Here is a 26,180-nt window from a genome sequence, read left to right as displayed (position 1 = left end):
TAAATTTTGAGTCAAGATACTAATTCCACAGTAAAAAACACAAGCTGGAACCCAAGTCAGTTTTGACATTTGTCTTACCATCCACAAGAAATTTCAGTGCGGCAGGGGGCAGGGGCAGGGGGTGACAGGCAAAAAAGAATGTGTGATCAAACAAGATGTTTCAGAAAGGACATTTGGAAAAAGTTATTTCCAAATATACTTCACAGTTCTTGGTCGCTTTTTCACATGAGGTCCTAGAGCTCTCAAACTTCTTTCTAATAGAAAGCATTTTATAAAAATTATTCAAAGAGCATTTTAAAGTATTCTTATCCCATGTCCAACCAGACATATACACTGATTTGGGAGACGAAAGGGAGGACATAAAGAGGTGTCACATAGACTAGCTGAAATGTAGAAAGACTGTAACTACAAGCTGACAAACAGATTCTATAAACTGTTCCCCCAAAACAGCAGCCAGAACTGCAGCTGACAAAACTATTTAAGAGAATAAAGTCAGTCTTAGACTCACCAAGACCAGTGATGTTGTGAATGTGTACTAAGTAACCATGGTGTACAGTAAATAAGTGGTGAATCAACCAATTCCACGTGATCAGTTACATTAGTCTAAGGAAAGAACTAAGTGTTCAACTGGAAATAGCGTAATCAGTTTTAAAAGAAAAGAATGCAGAACTCAGCAAAATTAGGGCACAGTAAAAACAATTATTCTGGTCTACCAACTGGTGTCTTCTCATAAAGAAGGACATCTCATTACATATTGCTATTTCTACTGTGCTCCTGCATAAATCTTCCTCAAAAATACCAATTATGCCAAAAGAGATTTGCATATATCAGCAAGGACAGTTCACATACTGACTTCAGAAGTGACCTTCTGACTTCAGGGCATATTGACATAATCCAGGAGAATTATTTTCTAGAGCAGAACTTGAAAGCTAGACACTATAGGGGCTTGGATTTCAAGAGCTTTCATCAACATAGCACTACAGCAATCCAGGCCACTTGTTAAGGTACCTACCTAGCTAAACACAGGCCAGCACAGGGGCTTACAGAATCTAGTCTCTGCTAAAATCAGCTGTTCCAGGAACTGTTGCTGCATGGCCATTTCACAGGCAGAGCGACTGCACACACCTCTGCTCTTAACTACTCTCCTCAGGGAGAGTATCATCTGCCAGGAGTAGGACAGTGCATCCAAACATCAGTGGCACCAATACTACCCTAAGAACTCACATCTATTCTAGAGACAGCAAAGGGTGTGAAGGGAAGTCTCATAGGCACTTAATCTAGAAGGTCAGCCATGCAAATTCAATTTCATTGACAGTCACTGCTTTAAAGCATAGTAACTTCATAGTCTCAGAGCTGCATAACTGAAACACAGAAGATAACACTTCACACAACATGACAAGAACAGTATTAAACATGTTAATACCATGCCTTGCATGACAGACTTTGTGTAGTAAGAAACACCTCCACAGTAGCAATTACAGGACTGCAAAGGAGAGAGACAAAAGCCCTCTAGACTAATGCAAACCAATTAGGAAGAAAACAAAAGACCCATGTACGTTAGGCTACAACCCAAAAATCTGAGTCATACCAAGATGTTAATGACAGCTGGGGCAGCCCAAGAAGATGCCCTGAAACCTTCTACACTAATCCCACCTCATGCAATCTCTTAAAACTGCTTTATTAAGACAAGATACAAAGATGGGGCTGGTTCAGGACTTGCCATACAAGCTGCCACCCATAAAGGCTTTTTATTTAGCTGGAAACAGAAGTGAACCTGGGTGTCGTGGTTTAACCCCAGCCAGAAACTAAGCACCATGCAGCAGCTTGCTCAGTCCCCCCCACACCCAGTGGGATGGGGGAGAGAATTGGGAAAGAAAAAGTAAAACTTGTGGGTTGAGATAAAGACAGTTTAATAGGGCAGAAAGGAAGAAAATAATAACATTAACAATAATAAAATTACAATAACATTAATAGAAGAACTGGAATATACAAAACAAGTGGTGCACAATGCAACTGCTCACCAGTCACTGACCGATGCCCAGTTAGTTCCAGAGCAGTGGTCCACCCCACCCCCCCTCCCTGGGCCAACTCCCCTCCAGTTTATATACTGGACATGACGTCCCATGGTATGGAATATCCCGTTGGCCAGTTTGGGTCAGCTGTCCTGGTTGTGTCCTGTGCCAACTTCTTGTGCCCCTCCAGCCTTCTTGCTGGCTGGGCATGAGAAGCTGAAAAACCCTTGACTTAGTCTAAACATTACTTAGCAACAACTGAAAACATTAGTGTGTTATCAACATTCTTCTCATACTAAATCCCAAACTCTATACCAGCTACTAGAAAGAAAATGAACTCTATCCCAGCAGAAACCAGGACACTAGGATACCTGCAAATTCCACCCTGTGTTAAGCTGCTCCACTCCCTTCAGCACAGCAGTAATAATTAGAGATCGTTCATGCAAACAGTCTAGGCCATGCAATTTTAACTCATATTACAGGTCAATGTTAATTTTATTTAACTGCATGAAGCCCAGTTATCTCTGTTGTATTTCTGTATAAACAAAGATAGTGGATCACAAGTTACCCATGTGTAGGGTGGGTTTTGTTGTTTTAAAAAAGAATGGAAGGAATTTATCTAAAGTCCCAGAGCCAATCTATTTTTCTCCCCTTCCTAACGCTTTGACTTTTAAGAAGTCTAAGAGTCTTTTTCTGTTATTTTTTTTTAAATAACCAGAAGCTCTTTTAATAGTATGCACATATGAAAAAAGTTTGAAGAAACTGTCTAAAAACAGTCTTTACACCACAAGGGATGCTAAATGCTGCTCTGGCAAAAGATACAAACTGAGTTAGAATTTTGTAGTTTAAGTCCTTCAGAAAGCAGGACCTATGCCCTACAGGAGATATATTATCCCTTCCTAAAACTTCCCAGATGAGTTCCCATCATTCAGTACCTCACTCAAGACAAAGAACACACAGGAAACAGGTTTTCTATGTAGTAGTGTTAGTATTCAAGCAAAGACTGGTAAACAAGTCAGCCTGAAAAATCACATCCAGCCTCTGAATAAATCTGATTTCCTTTTATTTAAGATAATACACATTGTGAGCTGCCTTAAATATTGAAAACTCAGATGTGTGGATCACAAGCAGAAAAGGAGTGTCGCATCTTTTGAACAAAAACATCTTCCAAAGCCAAAAGCGTTTCTCACTACATTCCTAGGATAGCTATCCTAAAGCCCACACTCAAAGAAAGTTGTATCATCTTCAACTCTGAAATAGTTCAATTCCAACAGAGTAATTAACTATCCTAGTCTAAAAGGGACTATTCAGAGAAAGTTCTCAGCTTCCCAAAGTTTCCTCATGTCTGACAGTAAGATTTATGAAACAGATTTGGGCAGAATTGAGACCTATTCAACTCTGCTTCTACGGGGCAACAGCGCAAGGACCACAATGGCACAAGCTGTGGTCTCTTATTCTGCAAGGAATCAGTCAGAGCAGTCACCTGAAACATCCAGGGTCAGAATTCACAGTAAAATTTCTTAAGCATGGTCAGACACCAGAACACTGAATACTCATACACACATATTAAGACACTTTCCAGCTTGAACTCAAGTTTCCACTAACCCTCAACATTTGAGCTAGAGTGGGGACTTCACAGCAGGCAATTAAAAAAAAACCAAACAAAAAACCAACACCGAAAACCACCAAAACCAAACCAAAAAAATAGGGAACAAGTTACTATTCAGTTTAACTATATGGACCACTTTCACCACACATACAGGAGGCAGAATAACACAAGACAAGAGGGTGCTCACATACCCACATACTTTAAAGTATAACTCCATCCTGAACTGTTAGATAAGAGGATATATGTTTGACAAGTACCAACATGAAGATCTACTTGAAATACAGCTTGATTATCCGCAAACATACTTCATGGGCAATCGCTCTACAGATGCTGCCTGGCTAAGAGGTAAACACTGACAAAAAGGTCCTCTCAGACAAGGCTAGACTTAAGTTACATCAGACTGTACATTAAACATTAGGCCAAAACTGATTAACCAGTTTTGATGCCTTGATCTCAGGAAGAAGGTCCTGTTGAGCTCAGGTATAGGTCAATTCATGAGTACATCTGGCCTACATGCCTTCAACTCCCCAAACTGACTTGCTTCAGGTGAAGCATTTCAATCTGTTCCCTCAGACTAAGTCCGACATTTTGCTCACAATGAGTTTGTGTCAAAGATGGTGAGATTTAGCAAAGAAACAAGCAGCAGCCACATCATAGTTCAAACAATGCCCAAGAAGTTCTAAACTAAGAAAGCGGAGAGGTTTTCTAGATGTACATGGTACTTCCAGTTCATGTACCTGGAATTATGAAGTGACAGCACTGGCCAACTAAAAAAAAAAAAAAAAAAAGAAGCAGAGGCTGCCTTTGCTCTTCAACTCGATCTATGAACTGTCCTAGACCTACAGGACTCATGAAAAGAAGAGATAAGAGGTGTAGAAACAGAGTGTTTTAAAAGTCATAACAGCAACAAGACAAAAAAGTCACGCTAAATGACAATACATTTTCTGTCCACCAACACTGTCTTTTATTCCAGTGAATCACGCTATTGCAAGGATACAACAACAAAAATACTGCATCCTGCAGTCTACAAGCCTTCTGAAAGGAGAAAGGCTTGTAACCTGATCCTAATTGAAAACACTATAGATTATCACTACAAATGCATGTGTCAGTAGATTTTTCATGTTTTATTTTCAGCAATGCATAACCAAATCATAAGCTATGTAATATCAGTCTAACACCTGCTGAGTAATAGAAACCATTAAAACTGGAGTAAGCATTTTCATAATAGTAATTGTTATGGGAGATTAATCAAGATAGTAGTTCTTTGAGCAAATTTTGAGGCCTAAGTACAATACTTCTCTTGTAGGTGTCCTTATGAAAGCAATACAGACTTTGATAGCCAACAACCTTTTCTGCATATTACATGCATCGCAGTCAATTTTTGACTAAACTGCATTGCCTTGAACACATGTTCTAGAAAGGCTTGCAGCGCTAAAAGCTTTGTCTGATTTCACTACAACAGGATGCAGGGGAAGAATAGGAAGAAAGCGCACATGCACGCACACTCAAAAAAAGTTGTGGGTAAGGTAAAAGAACATAGTTCTAGTGTTTGCCATTAATGCAGCACAATAGAGCAGAGAGCTCCTGCTTTCCTGCAACTCTTCTCTGCACTTCAGGCCCTTGAGGGGGAATAGTGTCCCATTTTAACTTCAGTCTTTCAGTACTGAGCTCCTCAAATGTAAGAGAGCTAAAGAGTTTAGTCCAAACCCTATAATGTTTAAGAGTTTATTTTAAACTTTCTCCAAGTCCAAATTAAGAAAAAAAGGAAAAAAACAGAAACTTTTTATGGGAACATTTATCCTGCAGAGTAAGACTAAGCCAGGTAGCTACTTAATCTTGTTCAGATTGTCCAATGACTAGAAAGCAGTGTACACAGGAAAGTGTACACTGACTGTAATCTGTGAATTAAGCTTTTAAAAAAGAAACACTACATACCAATGAAAAATACTTATAGAGCAAGAAGTGTAATTATTTAGATTTGTTAGAGCTGAAAACTTCATTAGCTCAACTACTTTAGCTTTGATATTTGACAGGCATTGTGCCTTGTCCCATGGCTGGTCAGCTGAGATGTATTTCATCCATCCTACTGACTTTTACCATAGACATACACATTATTCCACCCTACTTGACATAGACAAGTTGTTCTAGACAGAAAAAATGACTAATTGTCATAAATACTTATGGCTGCTTGTGCACATGAGAATAGCTTACCCAATTTTTTAAGAACTGCATAGAGGAAGCTAATGACCATGTTTACTACAAAAAAAAGCTATCCTCAGTGGAGAGAGCTTGCCATTCAGCTATATAGCACATGCAGTATTCAATTTCATGGTGGTAAATATGCTAAGATGATGATTTTAAATAGTGTCTGCAAATTCAGGACACAATCACTGCAGTGGAAGGAAGTTTAAACTCATAACACTCAACTCTTCAGTAAACTGCCTTCATACTAACTTCCAAGGTCACTATGGCACCTTAGAAGGAGCAATGCCTTTAATACTTCTTACTTCAGAGTGAAACAGGATGCCACAGCCCTTCCTCTCAAGACTGAAGTCCATCACAGAAGTTAACATATTTCTGGGAAAACAAAAACACTGAAAGGAGTTGTTTTACTATTTTAGTGCATGATCAGTTTCAATAGTCAATACAGGATTCAAGTAATTTCAGTCAATCCTCTTTCTCACAGGACAGAAAGAAACACAGCTTCACTTTGGAGGACCACCTTTAGCTTTCTGGCACGTTTTCCACATCAAATAGAGATGTTTGGGTTTTTTTCAGAAAATTTCAAAATCACTTGAAGCTTTATGCAAAGTATACATATGCAGTGAAACAAAATAATTCTGTGAAAACACAGCAGACTGAGCATCTGCACTTCTTCAATAACTGCAGTTGAACTGTCTTAAGTTGGCCTTGTTACTTATTAAGTAGAGCCAAATTTTGTGTTCATAACGAGCCTCTACAAGACCAAGGTGATATGCCAGAAGACAGGAATGAACTCTTGTGAGGTGACACACTCAAAATGGTATACAAAATCAGAGTGAAATCAAATGAAGACAATTTCATGCTTCTGAGAATGACACTGTAAAGAACTCTTACACAGCATCCTTACAGATTAGTACAGTATTATGAAAATAGGAAAGAATACAAGCTTTGGTAGGAATTTTGTCAGACTCCTACTACACAGAAACTAAAAGTAACAGGAGTTAACTTTAAGCTACACCATATTGATAGTTTCTATACACTCCTAAAATAGGTGAGTTGTCAGAAAAACTAGTAAGTACAAACTAACCCAAAGTAGTTCCATAGCAATTAATTTCTCTCAGCATTAAACAAACAAAAAAGAAATTTGCTGGAAAAATTTCAGTTTAAATGCTTTTGGTTTTATATTGAAATTGTAATACATAAATTTGAACCACAATAACTGGCAGAGGATGAAACGACAATTCTACATTAAGCATGTTTTTAGCACTGTTAAGACAGTAATACAGCATTGCAGTTTTTAAAATGTCCTTTTGAGGCAGTGGCAGCGATGGGAACAGTTTGCTTCAATACAGTCTGTGTTCAGTCTCAAAGTGAGACATGGGCAGTGGTATTTGGCACCCTTATAAAGCACCTACAAACAGCAAATGCTGTTTCCCATTGACAAGGTTGATGTGGGGAAAGTACCAAAAAAAAAAGCACCCAAATCAGATGAGCTGTAATTACTGTAGAAATGTAGTAGAACTATCAACAAGCTATAGGATTATATCGTGCCCTCCATATGAAAGACAGAATTAACAACTATGAGGCATGACCTTCACTACTGCTGTTTCTCTTTAGCAAATTATGTCACCTAAATAAGGAGACAGAGTCTCCTTATTTAGGTCTGCTCCGCTAACCAACTGTCCAGCACTGGAGTGAACATAAGCAGGAACTTGGGTGTGTGCATAAGTAAACATTTTGTCACTTATGTACATTTCACATAACTGAAACTAATTGTGAGAAGTCATTCAGCACTCATCACACAACAGTTTAAGATCTTAGGAGGTGAAGTGGAATAAAAGCTCTAAAAAGAGAAAAACTAAGAAATGCAAACAGGTTTCAACAGAAAAAAAACAATCAGTGAGAGCATGTGACTTCTTAATAAAGGACTTCTACAGATACAAGTGTTCTATTAAAGATATATTGGGATGGTAACATATGCCAAAACACTTGCAATAAACTTCAATAAAGGAAAACCATTACCTTTTGCTTAAGGCTTTAAGCTAGGTCTTAGAAGATCCAGGTTCTAGACAGGCTCTGTCAGAGGCTTGTTCTTTGAGGCTGGACAGAGTCCTGCACTCTGATAGGGTTACAAACTCCCACTTATTTTACAATTAACCAAGATTTTAAAAAGAAAAACAAACCCACCAACCAGCTTTAAGTTCTAGTATTAGAGGCATGAACAGTAGAGAGCTGCAATTAAACAAAACAAAAAAACCCTCCCATAAGTTACACCCTACAAATGCAAACTCCAGTAAGTGACTGCCATCAGAGCTAGCATAAAGATGAAAACTGAGTAAGCATACTAGTATGATTTAACCCGTATCAGTACTTAAAACTTCATTCTTGGTACATTTGAGTTTACAATAGCAGCAAGACTGACCTGGGCCTCAGATATCAACAGAGACACTAGGCAAAAAGAACTTCTCTTCCAAATTAATAAAAGTTACATAACTTTACATGGGACATACTGGTTTATGACAACTAACAGGTAAACCTGCCTCAAACATCATATGTCACTGAAAACATTACCAACTGCCTGGGGAGTTTCTGAAAACCAGTGATTACAAACTGCTGCAGGCAGTTTGTAAATTCTCAAATGGGGGATTAGAATGAACAGCTTAAACATACTTAGCTTCCTGGTTTTGTTTTGCTCGCTTTGTTTGATTTCTTTCATGATGTCCATCTCTTTCACCATCAAAGTAACATTACTGGAATTGAAGATACACATTTAATCATTATTTGTACTCCAAACTTTTCTATTCAGGTTCAGCCACAATATGCTTACATTTTATCTAAGAAACTGACTTCAACTCTACACACTCCATTTAAGATTCCAGATCACTGCTCAAAAATAATCCTGAATGAATTTAACTATAGCCCTTCTTAAGCAAAAGTGTCCAGAAGTGCTCCGCATCAGTTCAGCTTAAGTCACCCATGTTAAGCTGATGCAACTTTCCAAAACATTCAGTGCTGCACCCAAGAGGCTCAGCATCTTTTCTCAAGGAAGAACAGGTGTACAACCCCAGTCCACTTTGCCTCAGTAACCACAGACACATAAAAACACTGCAAAGGTTAGTGTGAAGCTTACTGCATTGCACAGGATTCTAGTAAGATTCAGCCTCAGGAAATCTGAATATATAGACAAAAAAAACAGAAGACTACAGAAGGGAGCAGCAAGAAATTAACTCTAAAAGCCAAAAATAGTTAAGACACTGCTTTGTGTGGCAGCAAAGCTCACCCCTTGGAAGCCTCACAGTTCCACTGATAGCAGCAACTTAGGTTTTATTTACAAAGTTTATAAAGAGTAAGTGGGATGTCCTTGAAACTTAAACACGGCAGTTGCAAGTTAACCTACATAAACTGGGGAAGGCAAGTGAAAGACACCTGCTTTTTTGTTCAGGTACCTTCAAGTGAACAGGATGTTCTCCTTCTTTAGGGTTACACATCTGAGAAAAGGTATGTTATCTGGAAAATTAAATAGTTAAATATTGAATACATGCTTTTTTACTATAAAACTGTCTTGTCAGAGTAAATGCAATGAAGTTCTCCTGAAAAATCATGCTCAAGAATTATTTTCTTTGAGGACTGAAGACCTGAACACTGTTTTATTAAGAACCATTCTATTCACAATGATTAACGCAACAGCTTCAGATACTCTGACAAACTATTTTAATTTCTTCATCCGTACAACAGACTAGACCTCAATATTTTTTAATGCCAGACTGCAAAAAAACAAGAGGACCCAGACTTGACACAGCATATTTTGAAAGGGACTCAACACAGTAAGGCAGGAAGTTTTACTCAGCAAACCACAAGCATGAACCCAAGGCACAGTAATCCCTTTATATTACAGGTACTACATGTATGTTAGAGGGCAAGTAACAGGTTTTCCTGAAGCTGATTTAGTTTTAGTATACAGTTTTGTCCTATTAAAATTGATAAACAGCTATAAAGTAGACTTCCAAACCCAACTATATTGGTAAGAAGTACTTTATTCTTTGTATTACACATGTCCACACAAGAGCTATTCTGGGGAAGAGAAACAGCGATAAAGTAAGCAAGCGTCCTAATACAGGAGACACTTGTGGGTATTAAAGTTCTGGAGCCTCACTAAAACAGTTGGGTTCAGTATAGTTAAGAAATATCTTTCAAACAGGTGCAGAACGGACAAGACAGAGCTATCTGTGTTACATAAAACTTTCCCATCAGCAGCTCTTAAGGTCTTCAGCATCTGCTGGGACAGTGGTGCCTGGATGCCTAACATTTTAGTGTCCGCAGCATCTTCGGGGACAGTGGCGTCCATGGTACAAACAATTCTCCCAGCAGACAGAGATCTCTGAAGACAGTGGACCTAGTGTTACATTAATCTTCCCAGCATCTGTTCGGACTACTGCAATACCATAGCCATACTAAATAAAGTGTCACAGCATCTGTATTGTCCACTCCTCACAAATAGTATCAAAGAACATTGTAGGCCAATAGCCCATCAAAATTAGAAAAAAATCCAAACAGAAGATGCATGCAGTTTTGTTACAAATATCTGCATCTTCAAAGTCCATTTCTATACAAGGAGACTTAACTGTAATGAGCCATCTCTTCAACAACCATTTTTTACTTTCCCTGCTCCTTAATAAAAAATACTCATTTTTTAAATCCATCAATCATTTCAATATTTTTTTTTTTTTAGTTTTGTTAATCCTTAAAAATCAATACACTACTTTCAAGTCTTCATAGTTTTATTTGGTATACTAATACACTGCAAATAAAGAATTCTCTGGTTTTTAGAATGAAAAATACTTGAGATGAAGTCTCTTAGCCCTCTCAAAGACAGGGAGGTGTGTGGGTGGGTTGTGGTTTTGTTTGGGTTTTTTTACTTGATAAGGAAATATGAAGTTTTTCACAATACTGCATCCATGATATAATACTTCTGATGTCTACTTGGAACATTAAGTTTTGAACTCAGAAGAAAACTGGCTTATGAAAACAGGATTGTTAAGCCCTATCATTTTTGCATCTTACATTATTACAATCACAAGATGCTTTTATGATCCAGAAAAAATAGATGGTCATCAACATGCCAACCATGGCTCAATATTTAAAATTTAGGGGTATATAAAAGTCATTCTAGATTCAGATTACCAACCTAAGAGTAGAAAAGAAAAATCCACCTCTGCTCTCTTCAAGTTCTCACTTCTCCATCGTATGATTTCTGTACTGTCCTTGAAGTGAACTCAATCTCATCAGGGGCCTTCATCTACATACTATTGTCATCACCTTATAATTTCACCTAAAGTTCCCCCCTCCCTTTGATTTGTCCAAATACCCATTGTGACTGCACATACTACGCAGGGTACGCTTGAAGAATATTTTTCTGAAGGACAGAGACACAAGTATATATTTCTCTAAAATCAGACATGGATTATAAATTTTTACTGAAAAGCAATGTAAATCCTATCCAAAAGGAAAAAAACAATATGGAAGCAAGCACATTGACCTTTCTAGTAAATTAAGCCCTAGATCATTTAAGTTAGGTTAAAATAAAGAATAAGTTATTGGTTTAATAGGGAAAAAGTATCTAAGGGTATACAGTCTCCAAAAACCTGCCCTGTCAAATAGTAATATACATAAGCAACTACACTGAATATAATAAAAGAAGTTTGGTTTTTAGGCAAACTATTTAATAAATGCAACTTAAAGTGAAGCTTGCCAAAACTTCTGTAAGGCCCACTGCCTCAGAAAATATCGTGCACCTGCTAAGTTTATGCTAATACCTCTACAAAAACATTCACCTATATAATTAACTGCTTATAAATTAATAGCTATTAAGGTTTGAGGCTAGATAGATATTTGATTTTCTAAGGTCTTAAAAAATCAAATAAAAATATTAGAAATGGATTAAACTGAACAATAGCTGGTCTACGCTGTATTCTAGGAGTTTCATTATCTTGCCAGAAGATTATGCATTAACTACTTTTCACAAGGATTTTGAGCTAAATTTAAGCCAGAAACCATGCAATGTTAATAGAAATGTACTCTGCCACTAAGACAAGAAGATTAGTTTTGCTGCACTTCAGGAAGTTTAAGAGCGGCTTCAACGGAGCAGACATACAGCAACAAAAAAAAAACCCCAAACCAACCAACCCTACAGCCACGCATCTTTACAACACCATTATGATCCTTACGGTAATCCTTTATCTTCCTGAGCTGAACCCAGGCACGTTGAAGCCCCCTCCTGTCCAACTAGGTATGTGGTACTGCTCTAAGGTGTACGCACGCATTGCCCACATCAAGAACGTACAATTTTAGCAGCAGACTAAGCGCGTTCCATGCATTACGTATTTGCAAGAGAAATCAACCCAGCGGGTGCCCTCCCTAATTAGAGGGCCCTCTTCAAGAGTAAGACTATTTTACAGGTAGAACATACATACTCTAGAAGCGGAGGAGACCACAAGTGCAAGATTGCTCTTCCCAGCCTCCGTCCAGTTCGCACGTAGAGGTCTTCTGCGAAAGAGGCTCTCCAAGCGCCTGCCTGTGGTATGCCACGCTTTCAATCCACCTGTGCCGTTCCCAACTTACCTACTCAGCTGTTTACGCAAAAGCTCGCACTGCCGGCAGTTCCTCCTCTAAAGGCAGCGGGAAGTCTTTTTTCGAGCCTCGGGGCTCTCGGGTTTGGGCTTGGCAGTTCCTTACAGCCAGACACTCCCACCGCTGAGGCAGCCGCACGCAGAAGCGGCTAGGAAGTTTGCCACAATCTCTACCTTCCCCTGCAATTTGCTCCTCTCGCAGCCTCAGACTCTTCTCCTTCCTGGCCAAAAGGACCGGCGTTAAGGGCGTCAGCGGAGGCGACACTTCTCGGGGAGGTTTCCTGCCCGCAGCGCTACCTCAGCAGTGCCGCGCCTGGAAGCGCTCCCCCGCTGGAGGGCGGCTCCGGGGCGGGGGGCGCCGGGGGCAGCGCTCGCTCGGGGCCGCCGCCGCCGCCGCCGTGTTTACCGCGAGTCTCATGCTCGCCCCGAGAGCCGCACTCCTCCCTGACATCATTCATTCTCTCGCACGCGCACCCGCCCACTCCATTTCCAAACAGTGACTCACCCCGGCGCTGCTGCTACTCAGAGGCAGGGCTAGAAAAACCGGCAGGACCTCTACGGAGCCCCCGCCCGCCGCTAGAGGTGGCGGGTCCCGGCGCGGCCCCGCCCGCTCGCTCCCGGTGTCGTGTCGTCCTTCCCCCCCCCCCCCCCCCGCCTCCCCGGCCGCCACCCGCGCCTCTGCGCGCGCGCGCGCTGCCCGCCGCCCCGCGCGGCCGGGCAGCCTCCTGCCGGCGCCGCCGTGACTGCGCCGGGGACGGCACCTCCTCCGCGGTACGCGCGGTCGTGGCAGGCGCAGAGATGCCGGTGCCCTTCCGCGGCTCCCGCCGGCCTCGCCTCCCCTCCCCTCCCTCCCTCCCTGCCTGCAGCCTCTGCCCGGATCCCGTCTGCCATGCCCACGGCCGCCCTCTCCTCCTCAAACGGCAGACGTCCCTCCCCGGCCGCGGGGGAAGCCTTAAGTTAGCTCGCAAAACGAGGTACCGACATCTGCACGCCGCACCCGTAAGAAATCCGTTAAGAGACGGGCATCGCCCTCCGTCGCAGCCGCCCCGCTCCCCGGCCGGCGGGCCCTGCGCCGCGCCGCGCCCCCGTCGCCAGGCCGGACCCGAGCGCCGCGGCCGCCAGCGGGGAAGGGCTTCCCGGTTACGCCGGGGGATTCGATTTCCCGAACTCGGATCTCAAGCGAAGGATGACTGTCGCTGAAACCCCCTGCTTCTCACGTGTTTCACCCCTGTCTTTGGCCTTGGCTTTGCTTGGGGGTTTGGTTTTGGTTTGGTGGTTGGTTTGTTTGTTTGGGGGTTTTGGGGTGGGGGGGTCCCTCCCTCTTTTGTTTTTTAAAAGAGTTCCTCATCGTTACTAGCAAACAGATTTCGTTGGAAGCCTTCCAGCACAACAAACAAGGGATTAGCGAGGGGGAGGGAGGGGGAAAGGAGGTGTCGACTCATCTGCACCGAAACTCTTTGGCCGAGATACACCTGTCCTGCCTGGAAGTCAGAAGGCTTCAGCAACGAGCACAGTCACATGAAAGACAGAAGGCCTCGTTCACTGCCCTGGATTCAAGGAAGGCACCTGACCCTGTGTTTGTTACGTCCCTGGAAAGCCCCCTTCACCCAGCTATTGGCTATTCTGCTTGGGTTGCTCACACTTTGTTTTTTTCCACAAAAGCTTGGGGGAAGGGAAGGGGGAATCTGCTTTATTCCAGCACAGGGTGGAAACATTTTCTGCACTCTCAGAGTTCTGTGGGACAGAGAAACCCTACCCTGATCTAATAGCAACAGGCAGAGTGCTGGTACAGACAGGATGCCAGGATTTTAAGTTTTCCCTCCTGCAGGCTTAACACAACTAGTATATTATAACCAGATAAACAATTCAGCTAGACAACTGCCCTTCCTCTTGCTAGGGGAACGCACATACACACCTGTAGTGCTGAATCTGTTTGAACCTCACAGCATGCTTCACTGCCTGCTCTGATTCCACCCCCCAGTAATTCCTGTAACTGGGTAACACATCCTTTAAAACGAATCTGAAAAAACAGTAGAGGTACCATAGGCAGGGCAGGGCGTTAAAGACATATGCTTAATTGCATACACTTAATTACATGCAAGTCTTCACAGAATTGAGTTTTACTTGAAGATGTTATACAAAAAGGATAATGACTGACAAGAATAACAGTTCAAGAATAGAAATAGTAATGAGAGTAAGAAAATGTATCTACAGGCAAACACACCTATAGATACAGCAAATGCTAGACAGAGCCTCCCCCCCCCCCCCTTTTTTTTTTTAACAAAAAAAGCCATTTAAGGAAGAAAGGTTAAAAGGAAAGGAGGGAAAAGTTACTGGCATTTTTCTAAATTGAGATACAACAGTCATCTGAAACACTGCCTTTACTTTTAAATACTATTATTTGAAGCACTGCATTTGAGAGAGCAGAAAATAACAGTACCTTAGCATACTCTGTTCAAGGCTACACTTTACATCCAGCCCTACAAGACCATCCTCACAGGTGACCTGTTGAATTCAAGTGTACAACTTGATCACAGAGCTCCCATTGAGCTCAGAGGTACCATCTATGAAGAGCAGCTTGCAGGAGATGGTCTGTAACTAATTTGGTAGCTACTGTCTGCAAGTCTTGCATAGCAACAAACTTTTGAGAGCAAGCGGCATATTTGTGAAGTCACAAAACTTGGCAGAGGCAGCACATCTCTTGATCATTACTTTAAACTAGATTAACTTCACAAGGTCCTTTTCAGACAGGAATTTTGAGGGAGAGAACTTAAGACCTGCAGAACGATGACTTGCTTTATGAGGAAAAAGAAACCTCACACACATACAAAATTCCATGGGGAGGCCAACATACAAGCTGCATTGCACCCAGGGAGGTGGATGGGAGGGAGAAAGAAGAGGAGTTTTGAAGAAAAAAAAAATACTGTTCCTTTCAGCTGGAACAAACCCAGCATCTTTTTCATTACTGTTTATTTTTTTCCCCTTTCATGAGATCAGCAGGGATATTATTGGAAACAGTAATTCTATAGACAAACACAGCCAGCCTGTGCATTTGACTATTTCCAAAGAGACACCCAGGCAGTTTTCAAAGGCAGCTACCACCAGAATCCTGCTTAGTTCTGCCCCATGGCAGAACTAAAAGCTGTAAGATGGGGTTGGGGGGGGGGGGGGGGGTGGGGAAGCAAGAACCAGATAGGAATTTCTAGTTCAAGCTGACTTTACAGTTTATAGACAGAGTAAACAGTAGTACAAAAAAAGCCTACTTGTGTAGCCAAGCCATAGCAGACTTCTATGCAGAAGTTTCATAGGGAAGAACTATGTATCTGTGCTCAGCCTAAGTAGTTTCAGAAGTAATGAACTGTATAAGCACACATGTTCTAATGAGCTCATGCATATTTGTAGTCTTTATTACAACTATGTTAAGGGCAGATGAAAACATACAGAGGTATTTTACACTGAATTGTCCTGTAGCCCCCCATAAGTATAGTACCTCATAATTCTTCCCTGCTTTTTCTTCAAGTAGCATATAAATCAAGGTAGTCCTGTAAACTACTTCTATACAGGCCTAACATTATATTCTGTACCCTGGTTCTCACAGCAGCCCTATTATATCTATGGTACTAGCTGATGGTGCTAGCTGATACTCCTACCTTGAAACAGATGAAGAAACACCAGAATGATTTATTATTCCCATCCAATTACGAAAGAATAAAGTACACTAAAGCCAAATGTACGTAGAATATCAATTCATAAAGAGATCTTCATCAACATACACTTGCTAAATACTTAACAAGACCTAACAAAAATGAGTTTCACAATTTTGGAATCAGATGCATTTCAGTGGTAACATGAATTCTATGTCTCCAGCTAATTATTTTAATAAATTCACTAGCTCGTTTTCATCATCAACAGCTTGAGAACAAGGAAAAAAGCTTACCTTATAGGTTCACCGTTAATGTCACTATTTTTTGGCAACTGAACAAGTAGATGAAAAGATAATCCACAAAAGAAACTCTAAGACAAGTTTTTCCATTACTACTTCATAAGCAACACAGTTCAAAAGTACACAGTACTGCCCTGCTATTGTAGGGGCTAGGACCTTCAGAAATACATTTATAAATCATCACAGCTAGCACAACCACAAGTTCAGCTGCTTAGCTAGCAAGCCCACCGTAACAAGTCAGTAGAAGCTGAACCCAAATAAATACGCAAAGAAGAATACTACCTACTATGAAGCACTAAGCTGCCAAGGCAAGCGCTGCTATACTAAACGTACAGACTTCGAAGACTTCGACTACTGCCACCACCTTGCAAGAAGACCCGTGAGCAAAGAAACCTCGGTGAAGCTCACTCAGCTCAGCTGAACCCGCCTGCAATCCTCATGAGGGAAAACTCCCGAGTGAAGAAAGACCACCGCCGCGGCCGCCCCCTGACTGCCCGGGAATTACCTGCGGCCTCCTGCTCCGGCCCAGCCGCTCCGCTCCCGGCCCGGCCCGGCCCGGCCCGTGCCCACCCTGCCCCGCCGCCCGAGTGCCGCGGCGCCGCTGCCGCCCGCCCTTCTCAAGCTTTCAAAGGAGGCGGGAAGCGGCGGCAGGCCAATGGCGGGCGGACCGAGGGAGGGAGGGAGGGAGGGAGCCCGCCGCGCCCCGCAGGTGCCCGGCTCCGGCTGGCCTCCTCTGTAGCTGCCTCTATAGCTGCCTCTATAGCTGCCGCGCTTAGCGAGGCGGGTCTTCGGGAATAGCCTGTCCAGCTTGGGACTGCTCGAAGCATCTCTGAAGGGTAGGGGCTTCCGCCAGCTCCTCTCTTTTAATTTCCCAGACTTGCAAAACCTGTGATTATTGTTTACCGTTTCTCTAATCTTAGTACTTCGTACAGGTTACGTTCCTCAAAAATTGCTATATTAGCTGGGTTCAAAACCAAAAGCTGAGCAGAGTTAGATACTAAGTTTTCCAAAGGCTTACATTCTTGGATAATTTCAGGAAAGAAATGCTGAAGCTTTGTGGAATTTATACTCCCTTCTCATGGGAAAAAGAAAAACTGATTTAGACTACAGTGATTTTTTTTTTTTTTTCTTTTTGACTAGGCAATAATGGAAAACAAACCTTGCACTTGCTCCTCAGTGTTTCACTTACATAAGCAGAAAAAACTGTATCGCAAAGTTACCCTATGTTTTCCTTTGGATAGTACTGGGGCAGGGGGGAGGCTGTTTGCTTGTTTGGTTTTACTAATGCTTTTAGCATTCAAACTACATGAAATCAGACATGCTTTAGAAGCTGAGGAATAAGAGGACTGGTGCAGTTCCTTTAAACCAGTTTTCCTTATGACTGAAGACAAAAATTGATTTTCTATCTAAAAATATATACATCCAAAATTACTGACTCCAGTTTCAGAGCTCTTCCTATACACAAGAGCAGCATTTGAAGAAATGCTTTTCTTGTATGAAAGAGGGCTTCAGAAGAAATAGTAAGAGTGCAGGTACTTCCTTGACAGGGGGTGTAGGCAGGAAACAGGAGATCAGGGAACAATAAAAATAAATTCTATTTTATTGTCTCTATCTGCAAGTTTGAAAATCAAGGTCATTCTAGGAAACTGCATCAAGCAGAAGTATAGGAAATATTCTCAACCTCTTTAGGAAAAGAGGTAACATTTTTGGAAACAACTAGTAGATCAGAAGAATTATGTCAGGCAGCTGAAAAGGCTTATTAAGGCTTTTCTGTAGCATCATAAGAATTTCTGGATATGACATTAAATGCATGAAAATTAAATGAAGACTGCTTAGCTGTAACAATTATCACAAAGTCAACTGACAGCTGACTTAGCCCATTTTCTTTGCTGCTCAGCTTTATCTTCTCTTCATGCTCCTGAATAGTCTTCTCTAACTTCTCTGGTCCCATCTTTCCCACGTGGCTTCCTTTCATTTCTCAGCCTTAGGGTTTTTTTGCAGCAGGCCCATCTGAAGCAGAATAGTTGTGCTAAACGTTTGACTGCTAGCAACCATCCTCTTCAACAGAAACTTTCTAGGGCTTTTACCCAGTAATGCAGAACAAAAAGCCCCTAAATTTTAACACAAATTAGCAGTAGCTGAACAGGAGTTGCTCGATGATCTCTTTTTGTCTGTGTGTGCTTTTTCTATGATGGAGAATTCTATCTTATTCAGCTGGAAAGGGAGAAAAAATATAGAGGGAAAAGGAAGTAGGACTGGAATGTGAATGAGCTATCCAAAACTGCTAAGATTTACCCCTCCCCATTGAAGTTTATGAGCAATATAATTTCTATCTCATTATCTTACATTTTAGGATTCTATTAGTATGAAGACTTTTTTTTAGCAAAAATTATTTTTAAACCTAAGCAGCTGACACAATTGCATGAGGGACAGGTGGCCTACTTTAAAAAAAAAAAAAAAAGTGACTGCTCTTATCATCTGAATGTAAATTCAGTATGAAACATATGGAGAGATCTGTCATACTAGGGTAACCTCCTATCTAATCTGCTGTCCTGTCTCTGGCAGCAGCAATGCAAGAAGCTTCAGAAGAGGCATAATGGCTATATCAATAAAAGCTGGGAAAAGGACAGAAAGGAGTAAAGGATCCTTCTATTCTAGCTGCTTATCTACTTAACCTTCCAAAGTACTTGCTTTTTGTTTTCTTTCTGGCTAGCATAACAGGGGAAGCTTTTTCTCCTTCTAAATAAAAGCACCAGCAACCAACAAGTAGGGCTTAACGAAGTTGTGCACCAAACACAAACAGATTGCTGCTCTTGGTGTGGTTTTTTTTCTGTAGGGTGTGAAGCTCCTCAGATATGTAAGATCTTAATACAATCCCATGCCTATTCCTCCAAGAGTTTAAAAAGGTTTGAGGAAAAATACTGGAAGGTATACAAAATAGTCTCAAATGAAATCTCACTATCACTGTATGCAAGACTGTAGAATAAAGTCTGGCTGTGAAATAATGGCTGAAGATGTTCTGACAGATATCCTTCAAGTAAGTGAATGAGTCATGAACCTCAGAGATATGAAGAAGCAAAAGACAGAGTTGACTCATGTATCAGTTGTGAATTTCAAATATGACATGCTTCTTTTGATATTCTGTGTATTAGCAGGGCTTTAACATCTTCTTTTTCAGAGGACTCAAAAGATAAATGCGTTTGGTGAAAAGATGCATATAGACCTTTGTCCCACTGTATTTGAAATGTATCCAGAAGTAATTGGGGACTTATTCTTACATGGGAGCAAAATGCCCTGGTTCTACTTATGGAAAGTCATGGCCAAGAGATTTGGCGCAAAGGCCCCAGTTGAGAAAATGTTGATTAATGGATTATTTTTTAGACTGAAAAGCACTTCCTGATGAGTCTTTATGCTAGTTTGTATGTACCATCACACAGATGTGACTAGATGGTTTCTGATGGTGTGAAGCCAAAGTAAAGGGATCCAGGTAGTGTTACGTCCTGCCAAATGTACATTACTGCCATAAAAACTTGTTCTAAAGTGTCTTTTCCTTTGATTCATATTGTTTAAATGATTTGGAGGACGATGCAGAAAGGTTGAGTGATAATACAGGGAGAAAGGTTCTCCCTATAATCTGATAAGAAAAAAGATTAAGAGTCTTCTTAAGTCTCTAGCTGGAGAAGAGGAGCAGATCTCAGAAGACATGAGGAGACTGACAGTTTTCCGTGAAATGTCTCAATGGAAAACACCATAGCATAATCTTGACTTTAGGTACTACAAATTTTATATGTAGGCAGACCTTTGAGATGTCTTCATTGTTAAGAGTGCAGATTCTTGTTCTGCTCTTGTAAATAAATCACAAGGAGTTGTAAATATAGATGTCTCCAAGGTTGCACACACGAAGAAAGGCAATAGAAAGTAAGATGGCAATGGAAGAGTATTCTCCACTCTGAAGCTGATAGGAATCTTATATCTAGTATGAATATAATTGATACTGATTAATTATGCACTGAGCTGAATTGGCATTGTGCCAGTTCAGGGATAGGCATAAAAAGTATGAAAGTATGAAAGATCTAAAGAGTGATAGGCTTTGAAGAAGGAACTACACTGGAACCAGAAATATGAGAATCCTTAGCTTCCTTTCAGAGTATGAAGAAAGGCAAAGCATATTATGCTCTGACTGGAGAGCACTGCTCCTTTCTCACTCAGGAATAACCGAGTGACTTGTGGGAACACTGCTGATCATCAAACTGCTGTGAGAAAGTGTTGGCACCCACAGCCCTGAAAACAATATCCCTAGTGAGTTACTGATCAAATGTAATTAATGAAAAGAAGCAGCTTTTTAACATGTTTCCCTGAACCAAAAGCAGCCTTTGTTGATCACCTCATAGAAATAACTCTAGGTAAACATTTTTCTAGTCCTTCTGGAAAACCTGCAGTACCTGTGGTCTCTTCTAAGGGAAAAAAAAAACCCAAACAAACCACCACTGTAAATATCCAGTATGCACTCTCACTCAAATCTCTTATTCCTACTCTGCTTGATACTTGTCTTTTCTAAACATTATTTTATAACTTTGTTAATTTCTTCACAAAAATATTGAGGAAAAGGCTGATGAGAATAACAGAAAAATGCTGCAGCAACAGAGAACTATGCCATAGTAGGCAGTCATGGCTAAAGTGGATATTGTTGCAGTTAGTTAATTAGGACCTCCATCTTCTATGCCTTTCTGCTGGTGCCTGGGGATGGCACAATCCACAATACAGTGGAAAAGTATCTTCACATCACCTAAGAGCCATAAGTGGAGTCTACGTAATGATTCCTGAAGATTTCATGCTGTGGTGATTATGTAAGTTAGTTAAGCATTGTATTTAGAGGTACTGAGGCTTTTTTTAATCGCTTCTTAAAACCTATTGTTAGTTAATTCAAATGCCTTTCTTTACATCTTAAGGAATTGTTATTTTGCTGCCATACGGAAACAAGAAGGACAATCTAGAGACAGTCCCTAGTATACATGCCCTTGTTTGTGTTTCTGACTCCTGTTATGGGCAGAAAGAGGGGGAAAACAGATTTTTAGAGTAGGCACAGGATACCTCCTACATCAAAAAATATCTGAAATATAGAATCAGGGATGTAAGGTGGTATACAAGTGTCTTATACTCCTTACATCTCTGGAATCATTTGCGGATTAACTGCCTTTGAACCAGAGAGCTTGTGCCTAAGAGATCATGATTTAGCTTACAGTGGGCATCCCAAGAACGGCAGAAGAATGGGACTCCACCAGTGGCCCGTGTTAATCACTTCCATTCCACTCTTTTCCTATACATCACTACAGTCCACATGCTGATGCTAACAGGTTTATGATCATGCAGTCCTTTTATGCAGCCGTCAACTCCTGGGATAATTTTTGCTTCCTGTATATTTTTCTTAAACAGTCGCAATACTTAAAGGTCACTTGTAGATCTACATTTTAGTCCTCACAATAGATTTGTGGAAATAACTTTCTCACGTGGTAAAGTTTTTATGCCACTATCCTTTCAAAAATAGCAGGCAGACTAGGGCACAAATGGGATGCATGCAAATACTGCTGACTGTGAGTGCCCAAAGAGGCTTAAAGGAAAACTGCAGCATGTTCATTGGTTTTCACTTCAGTTACGGGGAGCAAAGCGGACTGCAATTTGCCTACATTTGTTCTACTTAGCTAATTTTTTCTTGAGAGTATCAGAGTTACATCTTGCTTTCTGTCCTAAACTCGTAAGCAGTGGTACCTGCTGCCTGTTAAAAAGTTGTCACATTCAGTGCCAGGGTTAGCTGCAAATCGAATCAGAGACTCAATCAGGCAGGAATGGACCTCTGGGGCTCACCTAGTGCAACCACCTCCTTGAAGCTGGGTCAACACTAGATTCAGGCCAGGCTGCCCTGAGCTTTGTCCAGTTGGGTCTTGAAAACCTCTGAGACCTCACAGTATCTCTGGGAAACCTGCTCCAATGCTTAAATACCACCATACTGAAATATGTTTTCCTCATATCTAGCTGGAACTCCTGTTCTCAATTTCTGATTGCTGTTTCTCATTCTCTTTCCCTGCCTTTCTGTAGAGAGCCTCGCATCAGACTCTTGATTGGTAACTTTCTCTTAAGCATTAGAAGGCTGCTGCTAGGTCCTGACTAAGGCTTCTCTTCTGACAAATTTATTCTCTGCTCTAACTGACCATCTACTAAATCTGTAAAGTGTTTAGGGAGGTACTGGATTCAAAGTTTTTGTATTAATGTAAATCCATTAAGTTCTGCAAATCACTGATAAAATCCTAGAAATTCTTCTAAATTTCTATATGATAAAATATTCAGAAATATTTTTGTGGACTTTACATTTTTAAGAGAAATCCAGATTCACATTTTATTTCAGTCCTTAGCAACCAAGCAGGTGAGGGGTCATAATCGCCAGCTCTTTCTTCATATTGATCTAGGAGGGAGTTTGCAAAATAAAATGGAAGAAAGTCCCTTTTTCTGTAATTTGGGATGATGTGAAAAAGGTTGAGAACAACAAAAATTTCTGTTCTGTAAGACTTAAAATCACTATTTAAATTTTCTTTATCAAGAATAGAAGCTGTAGTATGAGAATAATATATTTGTCAAGATTAGGTATAGTTATAAATATTTCATTTTCACACCAACTATTCAGTTGTAAAAAACTTTAATTCTTACTGATGGTAGAATCCAAACCAGTCATGAATTACCAAACTCAAAGTCTTGAGGCATATACGCTATGACTGCTTCTCTTCTGCCTAGACTTACTATAACTTTCTCAGTTCACTGTTATTTTCATCCTCCTCCTCTGCTACTCCTTCCCCGTGCTCTGCAAATTTTCTAAAGGCTGCTGTGCTTTCTCTATATTTATTCTTGCTCTCATTCAAGGTTTGTATGACCTGCCTTCTTTTCTTTATGTGATTCTCAAGGTGACAAAAAGTTAAGACTTTGTTGAAGAATAATAACTTAACACTTAAGTCAGTAAGAAAATATAGTTATTTTTCATACACTGTAAGGGTATTTTCTTTAAGTGTTAATGTAAGTTTTAAATAATTTTAATATTTTCAATCCTCCTCAAAAGATTAATATATAATGGATATTCAGTTGATTTTTCTAAGATTTAGTAGTAATACAATATTCAGTATTTTTTATCCATATGCCTCCAGGCTTTTTTAGAAATAGAAAGGAAGGTATGTACGATTTTCCCAGTTATGAGACGAAAAAAAGATTGTACAGTGGTGGCTTCTCCAAGGTTCAGCTGCACGTCAGGAACAGGATGAGGATTCCTGACTTCAACTTACTGATCTATATACTGTAAGCCAATGTCACACTATTTTTTATCAGTGGGAAATCTACTGTGTCTAGAATAAATAAATATTGGAAATTTGAAATAAGCCCAGAATTCAAACATAATAGTAATAGGGGGAGTGGCTGTGTGCGTGCTTGCACAGATGCGAAGCAGATCAGGCTTCTGGTACACAAGGTATGAGAAGGAACTTCAAAATCAGAAAATGCTGGAAAAATCCTTTTAACATGACCATGTTATAACATTGTTCCAAGGATGCTACAGAGGGAGAGAATGCCACATAAGCCCACAGTGTTATGCTAAACTTTGTTAGTCTCCCCCCAAAAAAATAAATCCCAAACTGCATAGATGATAGGGAACATTGTAAATCTAGTGTTTATCTTAGGATTTTTAAATAAAAGACCGGAATTCTATTTCCAGCTCTCCATTATGATGTTGGGCAAGTTGCTTCTAATTATATTTTACATATATTTTCAGAGTTACAAGGGACCTGTGACCAGCCTCCTCTATCAAAGATTTTGATGGGTTGGGGCTGTATTTTGAAACCCTCAAATAAGTTCATACGTACATTTTGAGGGATAAACGGCCCCTATTTTTTCTGCCTATTTATCTGTCCATTTCTTGAAATACTTTTGAGATCCTCACCTTAAAGTGAAAACCTGGAAAACTGACTGTTTGTCTGCACTTGTATTACCGAGTATGGGCAAAAAGTTAAGTTTGTCTGTGTTATATACTTATTGACTTCCCAGGGTTTCACATGATTATATGCTACATAGGTTGGGGTTTTTTTTATTGAGATATATTGCCTGTATTTTTTAAGTACTGCTAATGTTAGCTCGGCTAAGATATGGGCCATAGCATCCTAAGCCCTAATGGATGTGCACTTGTATTTGTTGCAACCATTTCAGCTTTTAGAAAACCCCTTCTTAGTCTACAGAAATTAACTGTGTAAGAGAAACTGCAGGAACCTCTTTATATGTGAACAATATATCCCATATAGTTTATAACAAAAAAAAATTTAAAAAAATCATGCCATTCCTCATACCAAATACAAATAACATAGATAACAGTAATGGAAAAATGTGGACTAAAATACTGCTTCTTTAACTATTCGAAAATTTCACAGGTTTCCATCTGAAAACTTGTATTCTACAGCAGTTGTGTGTATTTCTTAAAATTACATTGACAGCAGCACTGAAACAAACAGAGATTCACCTTGCTAATGACCTCTGGTTTTGGCAAGATAATAAGCACGAGAAAAAGAGATCTGTTCTTACCATAAACAGGAAAAGAGGCTTTGTAACAGCAGCATTTGCTAGCACCTCTAAAATTAACTCTGGGTCAAGCTTTCTATGATAAATGCCTTTTTAAAGTTAATACAGAGCAGCTCAGCCTATAAACACATTAAAAAATGTATTTCAAACAAGTCAGTCTGGAAACTAAGTTTTAAGATAGTACAAGTGGAAACAAAAACATAATTTTATACTGAGTATCCATTTTCTATTATAAATTGTCGCCTACAGTATTTCCATCTTTCCCTGTGATGGAAACATAAGGTAATTTAGGGCACAGACAGTTAACTGTAAATCATAGCAGAGGTTAGATTAGAAGGCACCCCTGGAGGTCACGCAGTCCAAACCTTTATCAAAGCAGGGCTAATGTAAAGCTTTATCAAGTTGCTTAGGACTGTCCAGTCAAGTTTTGAGTATCTCCAAGGATGTAGATTCTATAGGGTTTTTGTCAAGAAATGCCAGCGCTTAACTTCTTCACCAGGACATTTTTCTCCTTCTATTTGGCATTTCCCTCTTCTACTTCTAACAATCCCCATTTTAATCATCACCAGACAATTATAGTATGAAGGAAAAATTATATTACAGCACTTTCCATAGTATGTATTTTATGCAAACACATTTTACTAAGCATTGCAGCAAGCCAGGAATGCGTGTTTGCTGAGTAAGCAGTAACCCCTCAGACCACATTAACCAATGTCAAATCTCTAGTAATAATCTGATCAAAACGTTAATTACGTTTGATCATAAATTTATTTGTGTTAGGTGATATAATAATATTGCCAGGTACTTAAAGCTGAGAAAAGAGCTCTGATAGACAATTCTGACATTTAATAACTGATATGCTTTCTTATTAAAATTAAAAATATTTGTTTAGATTCTAAGTTTTTCTGAAGTGGGCATACACAAAACACTGGGAGAAAATGTTAATGCATGGAAAAAAAGAAGCAGAAAGCACAGCTAACTGTGTGCACTTTGTGTATACTTTGCATAACCCATCAAGTGCACATAACAGATAGTACAGATAGGGAAAGCTGATTTAACTTTCTAAATTTTTCAGTTTTAACAGTAATTACTACCTTATATATGTAACCAATAAGGAATTTTGCTGGGCTTTGTCAAGTTTTCTCAAGTTTTGTCAATTGCTGAAGACATTCTCATCTCTAAAAACT

General features: G+C 40.2%; 1 protein-coding gene across 7 annotated transcripts in view; it reads right to left on the bottom strand.

The window, feature by feature from the left end:
- SGMS2 (sphingomyelin synthase 2) overlaps window positions 1-16,954 on the bottom strand; it is a 44,443-nt gene extending 27,489 nt beyond the window's left edge. Inside the window, exons 1-2 of one of the 7 annotated variants that reach the window (XM_075032595.1) lie at window positions 16,898-16,921; window positions 8,494-8,573 (exon numbers count right to left, since the gene is read on the bottom strand). The gene's annotated coding sequence lies outside the window, so the exon portion shown is untranslated. The other 6 variants (XM_075032579.1, XM_075032587.1, XM_075032615.1 and 3 more) reach the window with 6 other exon arrangements.
- Window positions 16,955-26,180: the final 9,226 nt, after the last annotated feature.

The sequence above is a fragment of the Buteo buteo genome, chromosome 1, assembly GCF_964188355.1.
Source record: "Buteo buteo chromosome 1, bButBut1.hap1.1, whole genome shotgun sequence".
Classification (NCBI taxonomy): domain Eukaryota; kingdom Metazoa; phylum Chordata; class Aves; order Accipitriformes; family Accipitridae; genus Buteo; species Buteo buteo.
This window is presented reverse-complemented; position numbering and strand designations above follow the sequence as displayed.